Genomic DNA, 12,724 nt, shown 5'->3' on the forward strand with positions numbered 1-12,724 from the left:
CACCCCCACATTCATGCACACGTCCCCTGTGTATTCTACTGTGTGCCCCCTCCTCCCAAAGTACACAAACGCAAGCACGCAGACACCCAACAGCCATCCATCTGACAACAGCATCCAGCCCATGCACCCAAACAAAGTAGACAGACACCTCCTACAACCACTCCCTCTTCCTCCACTCCCACACCTTCTCCCTCTTCCCGCCCCAATGTCCATAAGAAGCTTTTCCTCTCCACAGTTGACCTCTTCCCTACCCCTCCTGCCCTTCGTCCTTCACGTCAGGCCAGAGTGGTCAGTACCCAGGCAAGCACCTCAGCTACCCAGTCCACGGGCACAGTAGTGTCCCCAGCAACTCCAGTTGGGAAAGGATCCCAGTCACCAGCCAGACAGAAAGGGTGACTGCCCCAAGTGCTTCAAGAAAGGGCAAGGTGCCAGCCCCATCTGCAGGAAGGAAGGGCAAGAAGCCACCCCAGCTGCTGCCAAAAGGAGCAAGGAGCCATCCCCAGCGGCTGCCAAAAGGAGCAAGGAGCCGTCCCCAGCTGCTGGCAGGAAGGGCAAGGGGCCTGCACCAGCAGGCAGTAAGGACAAGGGGCCTGTGCTGGGACTCATTTGGAGCCCCCACCACCAACCATGGTGGTGCAGCCGTCCGAGGCTGCAGGGGATGGGCTGGAGCCTCCCCCCACCACCACCAGCACAACCACCAGCAGCACCTGTGGGCAGCCGTCCACGGCTGCAGGGGATGGACTTGAGCCTCCCCCCACCCCTAACACCACCATCTCCGCCAGCAGCACTGGTGGGCAACCGTCCAAGGCAGCAGGGGATGGGCTGGGGCCTCCCCCCACAACTACCACCAGCAGCACTGGTAGGCAGCCATCCGAGGCTGCAGGGGATGGGCTGGGGCCTCCCCCCACCACTACCACCACCAACTCCACCAGAAGCACCGCCACCAGCACCACCACCAGTTCTGGCAGCAGCACCAGTGGGCAGCCGTCTGAGGCTGCAGGGGATGGCCTGGAACCTACCCCACTAGCACCACAACCAGCTCCGCCAGCAGCACCAGTGGGTAGCCATCTGAGACTGAAGGGGATGGACTGGAGCCTCCCCCCACCACTACCACCACCACCTCCGCCAGCAGCACCTGTGGGCAGCCGTCTGAGGCTGAGGATATGGGCTAGAGCCTTCCCCCACCACTACCACCACCAGCTCCTCCAGCAGCACCGATGGGCAACCGTCCGAGGCTGCAGGGGATGGGCTGGAGCCTCCCCCCACCACTACCACCACCAACTCCACCAGCACAACCACCAGCTCCGCCAGCAGCACCCGTGGGCAGCTGTCCTCGGCTGCAGGGGATGGCCTGGAGCCTCCCACCACCACTACCACCACCATCTCCGCCAGCAGCACCGGTGGGCATCCATCTCAGGCTGCAGGTGATGGGCTGGAGCCTCCCCCCACCACTACCAGCAGCAGCAGCACCACTGCCACCACTGAACAGCCGTCACCGCCGGCAGACATTCTGTAAACCTGCCTCCGTGGGCTGTTGTGCGGCCTGCCCCGTGCAAATCCTGTGGGTATGACACCCATCTGAGAGACTGTGACCTTGCACTCCTCAAGATCTGCATCACAGGGCACGATGCCCCCTCCAGAACCTGTGGATAAGCCATCCACTCATCCCCTCCTCCCCAGGATGAAGCTCACTGGGCACGATGCCCCCTCCAGAACCAGTGGAGAAGCCATCCACTCACCCCATCCTCCTCAGGATGAAGCTCACTGGGCACGATGCCCCCCTCCAGAACCAGTGGAGTAGCCATCCACTCATCCCATCCTCCCCAGGATGAAGCTCACTGGGCACGATGCCCCTTCCAGTGCCAGTGGGCAAGTCACCCACTTGAAAGACTCTGGCCTTGCACTCCCCAGGACAAAGCACAGGGCATGTTGTTCCATCTGCCGGCTGATGTGTCCCCGTTCCCCGTTCCCCGTCCCCTTGAAGTGCCTGCCTATTTTCGACCCAATGCCCCTGCTGTGTTCTCTCCTTGTTGTTGCAGGAGTGAAGTGTGGCCTTGGACTTTGTAATGTGGCCCTGTGGCCCACGAACATTGAGGACTGGGTAGTGTCCCTTCATTTGTAAATATGTATCTACTTTTTAATTTGGATGCATGTATTTCTACTATATTTAGCTTGTTACACTCTCCTTTATCTATTGGAGTTGTCCTTGCATTATTCCTGAGGGGTACGGGGTAAATATGTTATGTTACTGCATCTGCTTGCAGTATGGTGTTGGAAGTGTGTGTGTGTGTTGTGCATGTGTGTGTGTCACTCTCTTTTTCCTCCCCCCCTCCCCTGTGTGCTAAACGGCTGTACTCATTGTGGTTGTCTTCGCCGTCGTTGGTGTTTGTAGTGGAGCAGGACGTAAATCAACATTGGGAATATGTGCAGCTCAGGCTCCATGGCGTTGTGGTTCTTCCCTGCTTCTACACAGGTGAGTCCTTTGACTTCTGAGCTCAGTTTCTGCCAGGCTTTTGATGTCGTTGGTACCGCCCCGGAAAAGGTGGCGGTTTCCTGTGTCTTAATACAGTGGGCGGGAACATTGGCTTCTGCCTGGCTGTAGGCGGTTACTGCTGTGGTGCCTGTTGATTCTGCCCTGGCGGTCGGTGTGTTAAAGAGGCTCTCTGTCAGAGCTGTTTCCGCCATGGTCATAATTTAGCAGTATTTGCTGCTAGCCTGTTGGCGATATTACCAGCACTTTATCACCAACCGCCAGGGTTGTAATGAGGGCCTTTGTCTATTCTTTCCCAAATGATTAAACAAGGCAATAGTATCGTACTTGCATGCTTCTCCTGTCTTTGAAGTAACCAATAAATCATCAAAGTACTGGACTAATGTTGAATGGAAAGGCATTTCCAATAACTCCAGGTTATTTTTTAGGATCTGGTTGAAAATGGATGGTGACTCTGAAAACCCTTGAGGAATTCTGCAAAACAATAGACTCGATCCAAGAATTTATAACAGAAGAGAAATTGTCTCTCCTCATGAAGAGGTACAGAAATGAATTCTTGCGACAGGTCCACAAGGGTGAACCATTCAGCATCACATGGGATCTGTAACAATATCACTGCTGGATTTGGCACCACGGGACAACATTTAATCACAATCTCATTTACTTTCCTTAAATCTTGAACAAGTTGAAATTTCCCACATGGCTTTCACAATCCTATTTTTGGTGAGTTTCATGGGCTGCTCAATACTTCTTTTAAAACGCCTTAGTTTGCAAATTCTGCAATTTCAGGTGCAATCCCTTCAATTGTGTCCTGTGTCACGTGGTATTGAGGAATCTGAGGAAAAATCTCATGTGTCTTGACTGGGACCTTAACTGGCTCAACTCTTTTGATTAGACCAATCTCTTTTCCTGTAAAATACCACACTTGCATTTTCATTGTTCCCTGTAAGTCAGGGGGAAGATCTCGTATTGTAAAAACTGGAAAGAAACTGATCAAAGGGTACTCCTCATTCGCTGTGTCACAATCTGTTCCTGTGGACAAGTCCTCTTCATCATCACTGTTAATCTGAATGGCAATTCCATCATTTGAACTAGAAATTTAACATGTTGTTTTGCATAGCAAGTCTCTTCCTAGTAAAGATACCGGATTAAAGTTGCAAACTACGAATTTGTGTAATCCTTTCAAGTTACCAATTTTAACCTGAACCAGTTCTGTAATTGGGTTTGTCAAATACTGATTTGCAAATTCCTACGATCTTTACTGTTTCCCCTGAAAGGGGCAGATATGGAACTTCTTCAGTTCTCACTGTAGAACGTGTAGCTCCTGTGTCAACTAAAAATGATACTTTGTGACCCATGACTTTTCCCTTCACATATGAATCCTTTTGATCTACTTCTAATGAAGCTGCTTACACGCATTCCTCTCACTCACCCAGACATCATTCGCTTCATCCTCACTGTGTAATGGGTATTGATATATTGTGTTATTACTCTGGTTAAGCCTTTGTCCTGTGACCTGCTTAGGAAGCATCACCTGGTGCTGCTCCATTGGGGCTTGAGATATTTGAATTTGCTGCCTAAGTACCATTGGAACGTGGTGTCGCATTTGCTGCAACTGAGGCATCTGCAAACGTGGTATTTGCATTTGTTGCATAGACTGAAAACTTTGCACCTGATTCACATTACTTTGGAAATTTGGATTTTGACCTCTCATTCTTGGTCCTCTTATATTCAGAAAATATTTGATTTTGTTTGTCTGCTGAACAACACCTTCCTGACTTAACATTTGACACTCCTGTTTCCATGAGTGTGACATAGTAACATTCTTGCCATCCCTTGCACATCATTCTGAATAACCACAGTACTCAAAACAGGACCATGGTTCACATTTCCAATTCCACCACAACCTCTACCTTTCGCCTGGTTCTGCAACCACAAATGTCCCTGCTGCGGAAAATTTCCCTGCATTCCTGATTGTGCCACTTTAATCTGCATCACCATTGCCTTTTCTTTCAACTTTCTCTGTTGCAACTCAATCTTGTCACTACAGTACTTCACATAGTGCAACACTTCATCAATCGGCTTCGCTTGCCAACAAATCAAATGGCTCTCAATCATCTGGCTAATCTTGGGTCTCAGTCCTTCAACAAACCTGAACACAAAATGAATCATGTCTTTCGGTCAATTGTTTCTGTATTACTGTAATGTTTAAATGCCTGCAACAATCTCTCATAGTTCTCATGTATTGACTCTTTCCCTTCCTGAGCTGTCCTGTCTATGCTCTACCAGTCGATATTCTTGGGCGAAATTCTCATTTTCAAAAATTCAATCACCTTATAGAAATATTTCATTACATCTGGAGATGGTGCACCTGTATGTAGCTGGATCTCTCTGAGGTTCTCTTGTCAGCCAATCTACACTCCTTTTGCACTCAACCCACAAATCTGCTGCAACTACTATTTCTAACAGTGTGTTTAAATCCTCTGAGAGGCATTTTGCGAGTTTCACAAACCTATTTGTTTGCTGGTGCCATTCCACTGGCTTCTCTCTCAACCTGGGATAATCATTTGTAAATGACAAAATTTCACTTTTGCTCCGAGGGACATGGACAATATTCCCTCCGGGAATTTCTCTCATTGGTAATATTTTCACTGGGTCCTCAACCTGCTACACATTCGCAGTAAGATTTGCAGAATCCCTTTTCTTCTTGTCTTTTTTCTTCACCCATCTGCCTTCCCACTTATCTAATGGTCCCCATGTTTAAATGTTCTGTATTAATTCCCTAATGTGAATTTTTATTCCCAGTATTCTCATATTCTCAAAGTCCTTTAAGTCAAACTCTAATCTCTAACTCCTCTTTAAATGTTTTGTTTTCTCAATTTCTACATCATATTTTTCTGCCAAATCTGCTAATTTATGATGTACTATTTCTGCTTTGTTGGTAATCAGTTTGCTCAGATAACGTAACTCCTTTTCACGGTATCAGTCAATTCTGTCTAACCCTATTGTTCCCTCCAGTAAGTCTTCTGCTTCTAGTCTAAGCCTGGTCAAATTCAGCGCACTCCCTCCACTGGAATCTCCTTGGGTGCTACTCAACTTCTCCAACCATTGAGTTAACTGCTGAGCTGTCAAACCTTGTAATGAAATGTTGTTATTACTTACACCAGGCATTTGCAGTAATGTTAGGCTTGGGGTCTCTGATGTCATTGTAAATGGGTTAGGACCTATTTCTGGTCTTCCCAAATCATTTGGTGGGGTCCTAGGGCAACTCAAATCAATTAACTGACCTCTTCCATCAAATGTTGGTCTTATGCGAGTCATCATTCTTGCGTTCTCAGTAAATCTCTCCCTTTCTATGCTTGGATTCAGGATTTTCTGTTCACTGCCCTTACCGTTTCCCTGGGCAAACAATAGTATGACTGGACCTATGGTAACCAGTACCTACCCTGCATCTGGACTTGGTCAGCCATTTGGATCTCTCGGGTATATTATTCTTGTATTCTAACTGGTCAACGCAGGTATCGCTGTCTGTGACCCTGTTATGGGGGTGTATCTCGGGATCGTCTGTGTCTGGATTGGGGACATTAAATTTGGAGTAGACTCTATCTAGATCAGCGTCTGCTTCTGATAAACCAGTCTCATGTGGGCAGCCTCTCCTGTCGGCACTACTAAGTTTTTTGCATGATCTATAATAGGTACATCTGTATACATTTTGGGTATGTCAATCCGGGGCATAGTGCTTGAACCTCTCGTGCTGCATATGGTGGGGCCGATTATCAATAACTGCAAAATAAACTCGGCATCATCTGGCTCTTCATCGTAACTCAGAGACTTTCCAGACTCTGGATTTCTGCTCTCTGTCATCTAAAGGATGGGAATCCCTCTTCTTAGTGCTCCTGTTAGCCTCGTTCCCGTTATCTTGTGTAATTGCAGGAAACAACTTAATTCCCTGTAAAGTCTCAGTTCTCCAGAATTTCTGCTCACTATCCCATCTTGCCTCAACTAAAGTTTTCTCAGCTTTTCTCATTCTTCTCTCAAATTTCTGTTGCTGCTGCTGTCTAGCCAGTAGTTCCCAAATAGCTAATGCTTCAAATTGTGCAGGTATCGGAGGAGGTTTCAAATCATACAGTACTCTCTTCAAGTTCTCTAAAATCCTTAAATTAAATGTTCCATGGACAGGGAATGCTAAGCTCCTGTCTCTCTCTGTTTCTTTGCACCATTGTTTCAGCCACAGTCATGGCGCAGCACCTTGTTCTTCGAATACTATATAGGCGAGTGTACCTTCTGGCTGCATAATTTCTCCTATTCCAGTTGGAATGAACGTATCTCCCCTTAGGGCACTCTTTAAAGCTTTGAAAAATGTAATTTCTGTAATTTACGCTACTTTCAATCAAATCAAGAAGTGAATTCCTTTTCGCCTACTTTCTCAACCCTTACTCTTCACAGTTGTCCACCAATCCGTTCACAGCTTTTCACACTAACCTACCTATCCCAACGCGGCTCCAGTGACGTCACACTCACACGTACAGCGCCTGACAAAACCCTTCAGCTTGTCCTCCTAAACTCAGATCCGTGCAAAACTAAATGCAAATATTGCAAGCACTAAATAAAATCAACACACAACTTGCCTGTTTACTACATGTAGGTAACGCAATCGCTTCAGAAACCTTACTGAATTTTCAACTGCGGATTTTGCCCCGACAGTTACTCCAATCTCAGTTTCCCTGACTGGCAAGCAAAATTCGACCGGCAAATTTTACTCTCAGGTGATCATTGGATCTCCCTGGTGCACAGATGACTCACCAAATCTCCGTCGAAAAACTATCACTCTCTTTAACACGCGCTCCTGAGTTTGTCAACCACGCCCAATTTACCTATTAAACAGACAAATTACATCATAAACCAAGTGTCTGATAGAGTCTTAGACCACGCAGGGTCCATATAATAACAGCCACGTGGGCAAATTTTGAGCACAACGCTCCACACATGTGAAGTTCGACGACTTCCCTATTCTCACATTTTGGAGTACGCAGACTCCCTAAACAACTTCAACTGGAGTACACAAGCTCCCTAAACACCCTCAAACATCACAATTCACCTGCAATTTGATTGAGCTGTGCAAGTGCAAAACCTATTTCATTCACACTGTCACTAGAAACACTGAGAACATCCTCAAACAAGCATTGTCAAACTCCAAGGATTTGGGAAAATCATGGTAGGTTTTTAGGGAGACATAATCTTTTGCTTGTACTACCAAATCTGCAAAATTATAGCCTTTTTATCTGGGGGAATCATAGTGGCCTGTTAAGGAGACGCACCATCCAATTTTCCTACCAAAATCTGGAATTATAGTGATCTCTTAAGGAGGCTAACCATCCGACCTATAGGGGCCTCTCAAGGAGACTAACCATCTGGCTCTAGTGGTCTCACAAGGAGACTAACCATCCAACTCTAGTGGCCTCAGAGGAGACTAAGCATCCACTGCTACCAAGATCTGTGAGTGCGTCTGACCTTATTTGGTCTTTTATAGTTTAATTTATAAGGGTACGCGTTACAGGTTCGAGGGACCTTTTGACTACGCTTGGAATGATTCCACTATGAGCTTCACCTGGCAACGACAATCCTTTCAACATAATCAATAAACAAACATTTCATCTGGAGTCAATAATCTTTGTGCACCATGACCCATTTGGCCATGAATAACCACACCTTTTAGTAACAGTTGGAAAGTTTATTTCCCTATATTAACAATGCTAAAGTCACGTAAATTAGTCTCAATACCAAATGATAAACATACATGAATAACACTCTCTGACCAAATCATCTAAAGAATCTCAATTTAACCAAAGCATTTACAATTAAGCATTCAAGAGTCATGGTACAAATTAATTGCGAAAATAACTGTGCAAAAGAAATGACATACATCTAGATTCAACAGGTGATCAATATCAACTCTTTGTTAATTGCAATTTGTTAACATTTACAGGGCTCCCTAACTAACCTTCTTATTAGAATAGCATTTTTAGGCTTCGTGCAAAACAATTTTAGTCAAAAGATAACTTAGACAAACATCTAAACTATGGCTCTATAAAAATAGCGGTTGGTACCTAGAAACTAAAGAATAAAATCTATAACAAAGACAATAGTGTTTTGTTATACCTCTCCCATATTGGATCAGCAAGCTGCAATTCTCTTCGTCAGTTGGACATCCATCTGGTCAGCTTCAGCAACGGGGCAATGAAAAGGGAATGACTCAGACTCTGAACCAATCTCTAGGAGGGTCAGCATTCACCATTAGCAATTTAAGCAATAAAGTCAAAGTTAGAAATAAAGTCACCAGGGACTATTCAGCTCCTCAAACAGAACCACTATGGGGAAAATCAGATTAGAAAAGAACTCCCTCTCCTCTGTGCAGTCGGGCTAAGATAGAATTTCCTAGAGAAACTTCTCACATTGTCATTGGTCAGAAAATTGTACAGTTAATCCAATAGAAATTAAAACCCAAATCTAAGATATAACTAAACTGTCTTTTGCACATTAATGATTGGCTCCTCTTCTCCTGTTCCCATCATCAGACTCGTCAGGTAACTTTTTTGTTGCAATCCGTACTCCAGTCAGTGCATCCATTGTTGGTTCCTGGGAACATTGCTGTCTCACGCATCAAACTTTACAAAGTTGCATTTTCTAGTACAAGACATTCTCGCAGGCAGTTCTCATGAGAAAGCTAAAGACATCTGCAAATCTTTTGGTCAGCACAGTGTGAACAATTAAATCATTAATTCTCTGGTCATACATTTCCCACTACTTTATTAAACATTGCACCTTAACACGAGGTTGTGCAGACTAGGCCCAAACCTCGCTAACTTAAGGACTATAGTAAATAAAACAAATACATAACATGAAATCATTAATGTGACATACCACTACAATTTTCTCTACACGCGCACTTCAACTAATAACAATATTTATTCACTAAAAGCATTACGTATTTAATGACGGACACTCAAGTGGGCACATTTTCCAAGTCACACATTATTTTCTATGTTAGCCTAATTTCTTGCAAATTCTTAACCCATAATAAATAAAAATCATTAGTAATTAATTCAGCTTTCACATTAGTTCTAAGCATATCCCATAAGCTACGGCAGTGGAGACACGGGGAAAAAAGTGATTTGTCCAAGGTCGCTAAATATAGGAGGGCAAGCCAGGATGCAATGACATTTCTCCTGGTGCTGAAGTCTCTAATTTAGAACAAAAAGTGTGGATGGAGTGCTTGAATTAATGTCAGCAAAACAACATTTCTTTCCGCCACATTCCAGTTCATCATTTTTTAGCACATCTGTGCTTTCACAGGGACAATACTGAAAAAACCTGCCAAGCCAGGTTTAGTCTTCATAGGAGAATAAGCAATCCCAGAAAGATTGCAGCCGTATAGGACATCTTTATTGAGTTGCAGCTTGAGTCTTATGATGCAGCGAGTTCAAAACCTACAACTGTGTATACCTCTTTTACTTAGGGAGATACTCGTAGAAGGTACACAAAGTGATGGATGTAATGATTGAATTAACCTCAGCTGGATGTCATTCACCAACTTAGAAACAGACCACACCGGTTTCTTGCTCTCATTTCATTAATTTTCTCAGTTAAGTTAAAAGAATGACCAAACTTGTCCTGTATGCTTATGGTACAGTTGTAGTCGTATGTGTTGGGAACTGGGTCTCTAGTTGGCAGAGGCATACACCCTTGTCCATGTAGGGATCACAAACCCTAGTCAGGGTAAGTCACTACACAACCTACATTATCCTGTGCTCACCCTCTGGTAGCTTGGCACAGAGAAGGCAGGGTTAACTTAGAAGGCAATGTGTAAATTATTTGTCCAATAACCCATACAGTAACACAGTGAAAATGCCACAAAAAGTACTCCACACCAGTTTAGGAAAATAGATAATATTTATCTGAATAAAATAAGACCAAAATGACAAACATCCAAAATCCACAAGTCAAGATGTCACTTTTTAAAGGTTTAAATAAGTATCAATCCTTAAGAATCAGTGGTTGTATCATTTTAACACACAGTACTTAGCAAGCATCAAAAATAACGATGCACGGGTGCTGCAGAGGAGGAGATGCGTTGAAAAAGTATGCGCTGCGTTGGATTTTTGCAGCTCAGCATAGACAATGCGTTGTTTCTTTCCATGCTGCAAGACAATGTGTTGATTTCCAGAAGTGCAGCCTTGGTTCCTCATTATGATGCAGGAATATTTTGACACCCAGCGACAATGTGTTGAAAATCCTTGACACGTTGGTAAGAAGGAGCAAGCGCTGTGTCGCTCCAGTAGGTGATGCAGCGATTATTTAGGCATGTCGTCAGTTTCTGCAGGGGTTGCAGCGATTTTCCAATGCACAGGGATTTTCTTCTCTTGGATGAAGTTTCTGTGGCCCTGAGACTTCAGAACAGGAGGCAAGCTCAATCCAAGCCCTTGGAAAGCACTTGTGGGGAAGGCAGAGTCCTTCCAGCAGAGTCAGGGGCCAGCAGGCAGCAGTGAAACAAGCAGGGCAGTAGTCCTTCCAGCAAAGCAGTCCAGATGAGTCCTTTGGGCAGCCAGATGGGACCTCTGACAGGGTCTAGCTGTAGATCCAGAAGTGACTAATTTTGAACCCAGTATATATACCCACAAATGCCTTTGAAGTGGGTAAAACTTCAAACAGTGGTTTTGAAATGCACAAGTTCCCCTTTTAATCCAGCCCTGTCTGCCAGCATCCGTGTCGGGGAATATCAGTCCTTTGTGTGGGGTCAAACCACTGGCCTTTGAAGTATAAGTGAGATCCCCTCAACCCTTTCTACCCAGGGAGACTTATTGAGTATGCAGATCAATGCAGATGTGACTGAGTGTCCTCTGTTTATGGCTATCTGGGTGGAATGCACAAGGAGAGCTGTCAACCAGCACAGCACAGATGTGGATTGGGGACAGGTTGTAAGGCACGGAAGGCACTAAGTGCAGAGAAATGCCCACTTTCTAAAAGTGGCATTTCTAAAACAGTAATATTAAAACCAACTTCACCAGTAAGCAGGATTTTCTATTACCATTCTGGCCATATTAAACATGACAAGGCTACTCCTTTCAGATCAGAATCTACCACTTAAAAGTATATAAAGGCAGTTCTAATGCTGGCCTATGAGAGGAGCAGGCCTCACAGTAGTGAAAAACAAATTTATGAGTTTTTCACTACCAGGACATGTAAAACACATAGGTACATGTCCTGCCTTTTACTTACATAGCACCCTGCCTTATGGGTTACCTAGGGCCTACCTTGGGGGCGACATCTAAATAGAAAAAGGGGAGTTTAAGGCTTGGCGCATACTTTTAAATGCCAAGTCGAAGTGGTAGGAAAACTGCCACACAGGCCTGCAATGGCACACCTGGGACATGGTTAAGGGGCTACATATGTGGGTGGCACAATCAGTGCTGCAGCCCCACTACTAGCATTTAATTTACAGGCACTGGGCACTTGAAGTGTACTTTACTAGGGACTTACAAGTAAATTAAATATGCCTACTGGGTATGAGCCAATGTTACCATGTTTTTAGGAAGAGAGAACATGCACTTTAGCACAGGTTAGCAGTCGTAAAGTGCCCAGAGTCCTAAAGCTGACACCAATAAGGTCAGTCAAAAGAGGAAGAGGAAGGCGATGCTTCAGAGAGGGCCATTTTCCAACAGTATGTCTGAGGGAATTACCTGAAAAAGTTTTCTGGGGGTCACTCACCCACCTACCATAATATTTCTGTAAAGATATTGGCCCTCATTATGACTTTAGCGGTCTATTCCGAAGACAGCCGTGGTGACAGCCGCCAAAAGACCGCCACCAAAAGACTGCCGCAGAGGCGGTAATCCACCTGCCGTATTATGAGTCACAAACACAAAACTGCCGGAAAGCATCCACAAACTCAACAGCGCCAGATCTAACGACAACGGGAGAGAGGCAGTCCACCACCCTTACCACCCTCCAAATTACAACCCACGAATCACCACAGCAGTCCATCAACGGCGGTCATCCATTGGTGGTGAGGCCCGCCGCAGTCGATTTTACCACTCCCCAACAACAGAAGCCAACATTGGCCAAATGGAAAACCCCACACCTGATACACATACACAGCCATCTACAGCATTATAAAACACACCCCCACACAACCCACAATTCCTTGCAAATTCACAAAATATGCTACATGGTGCC

Source organism: Pleurodeles waltl, chromosome 10 (assembly GCF_031143425.1).
Source record: "Pleurodeles waltl isolate 20211129_DDA chromosome 10, aPleWal1.hap1.20221129, whole genome shotgun sequence".
Lineage (NCBI taxonomy): Eukaryota > Metazoa > Chordata > Amphibia > Caudata > Salamandridae > Pleurodeles > Pleurodeles waltl.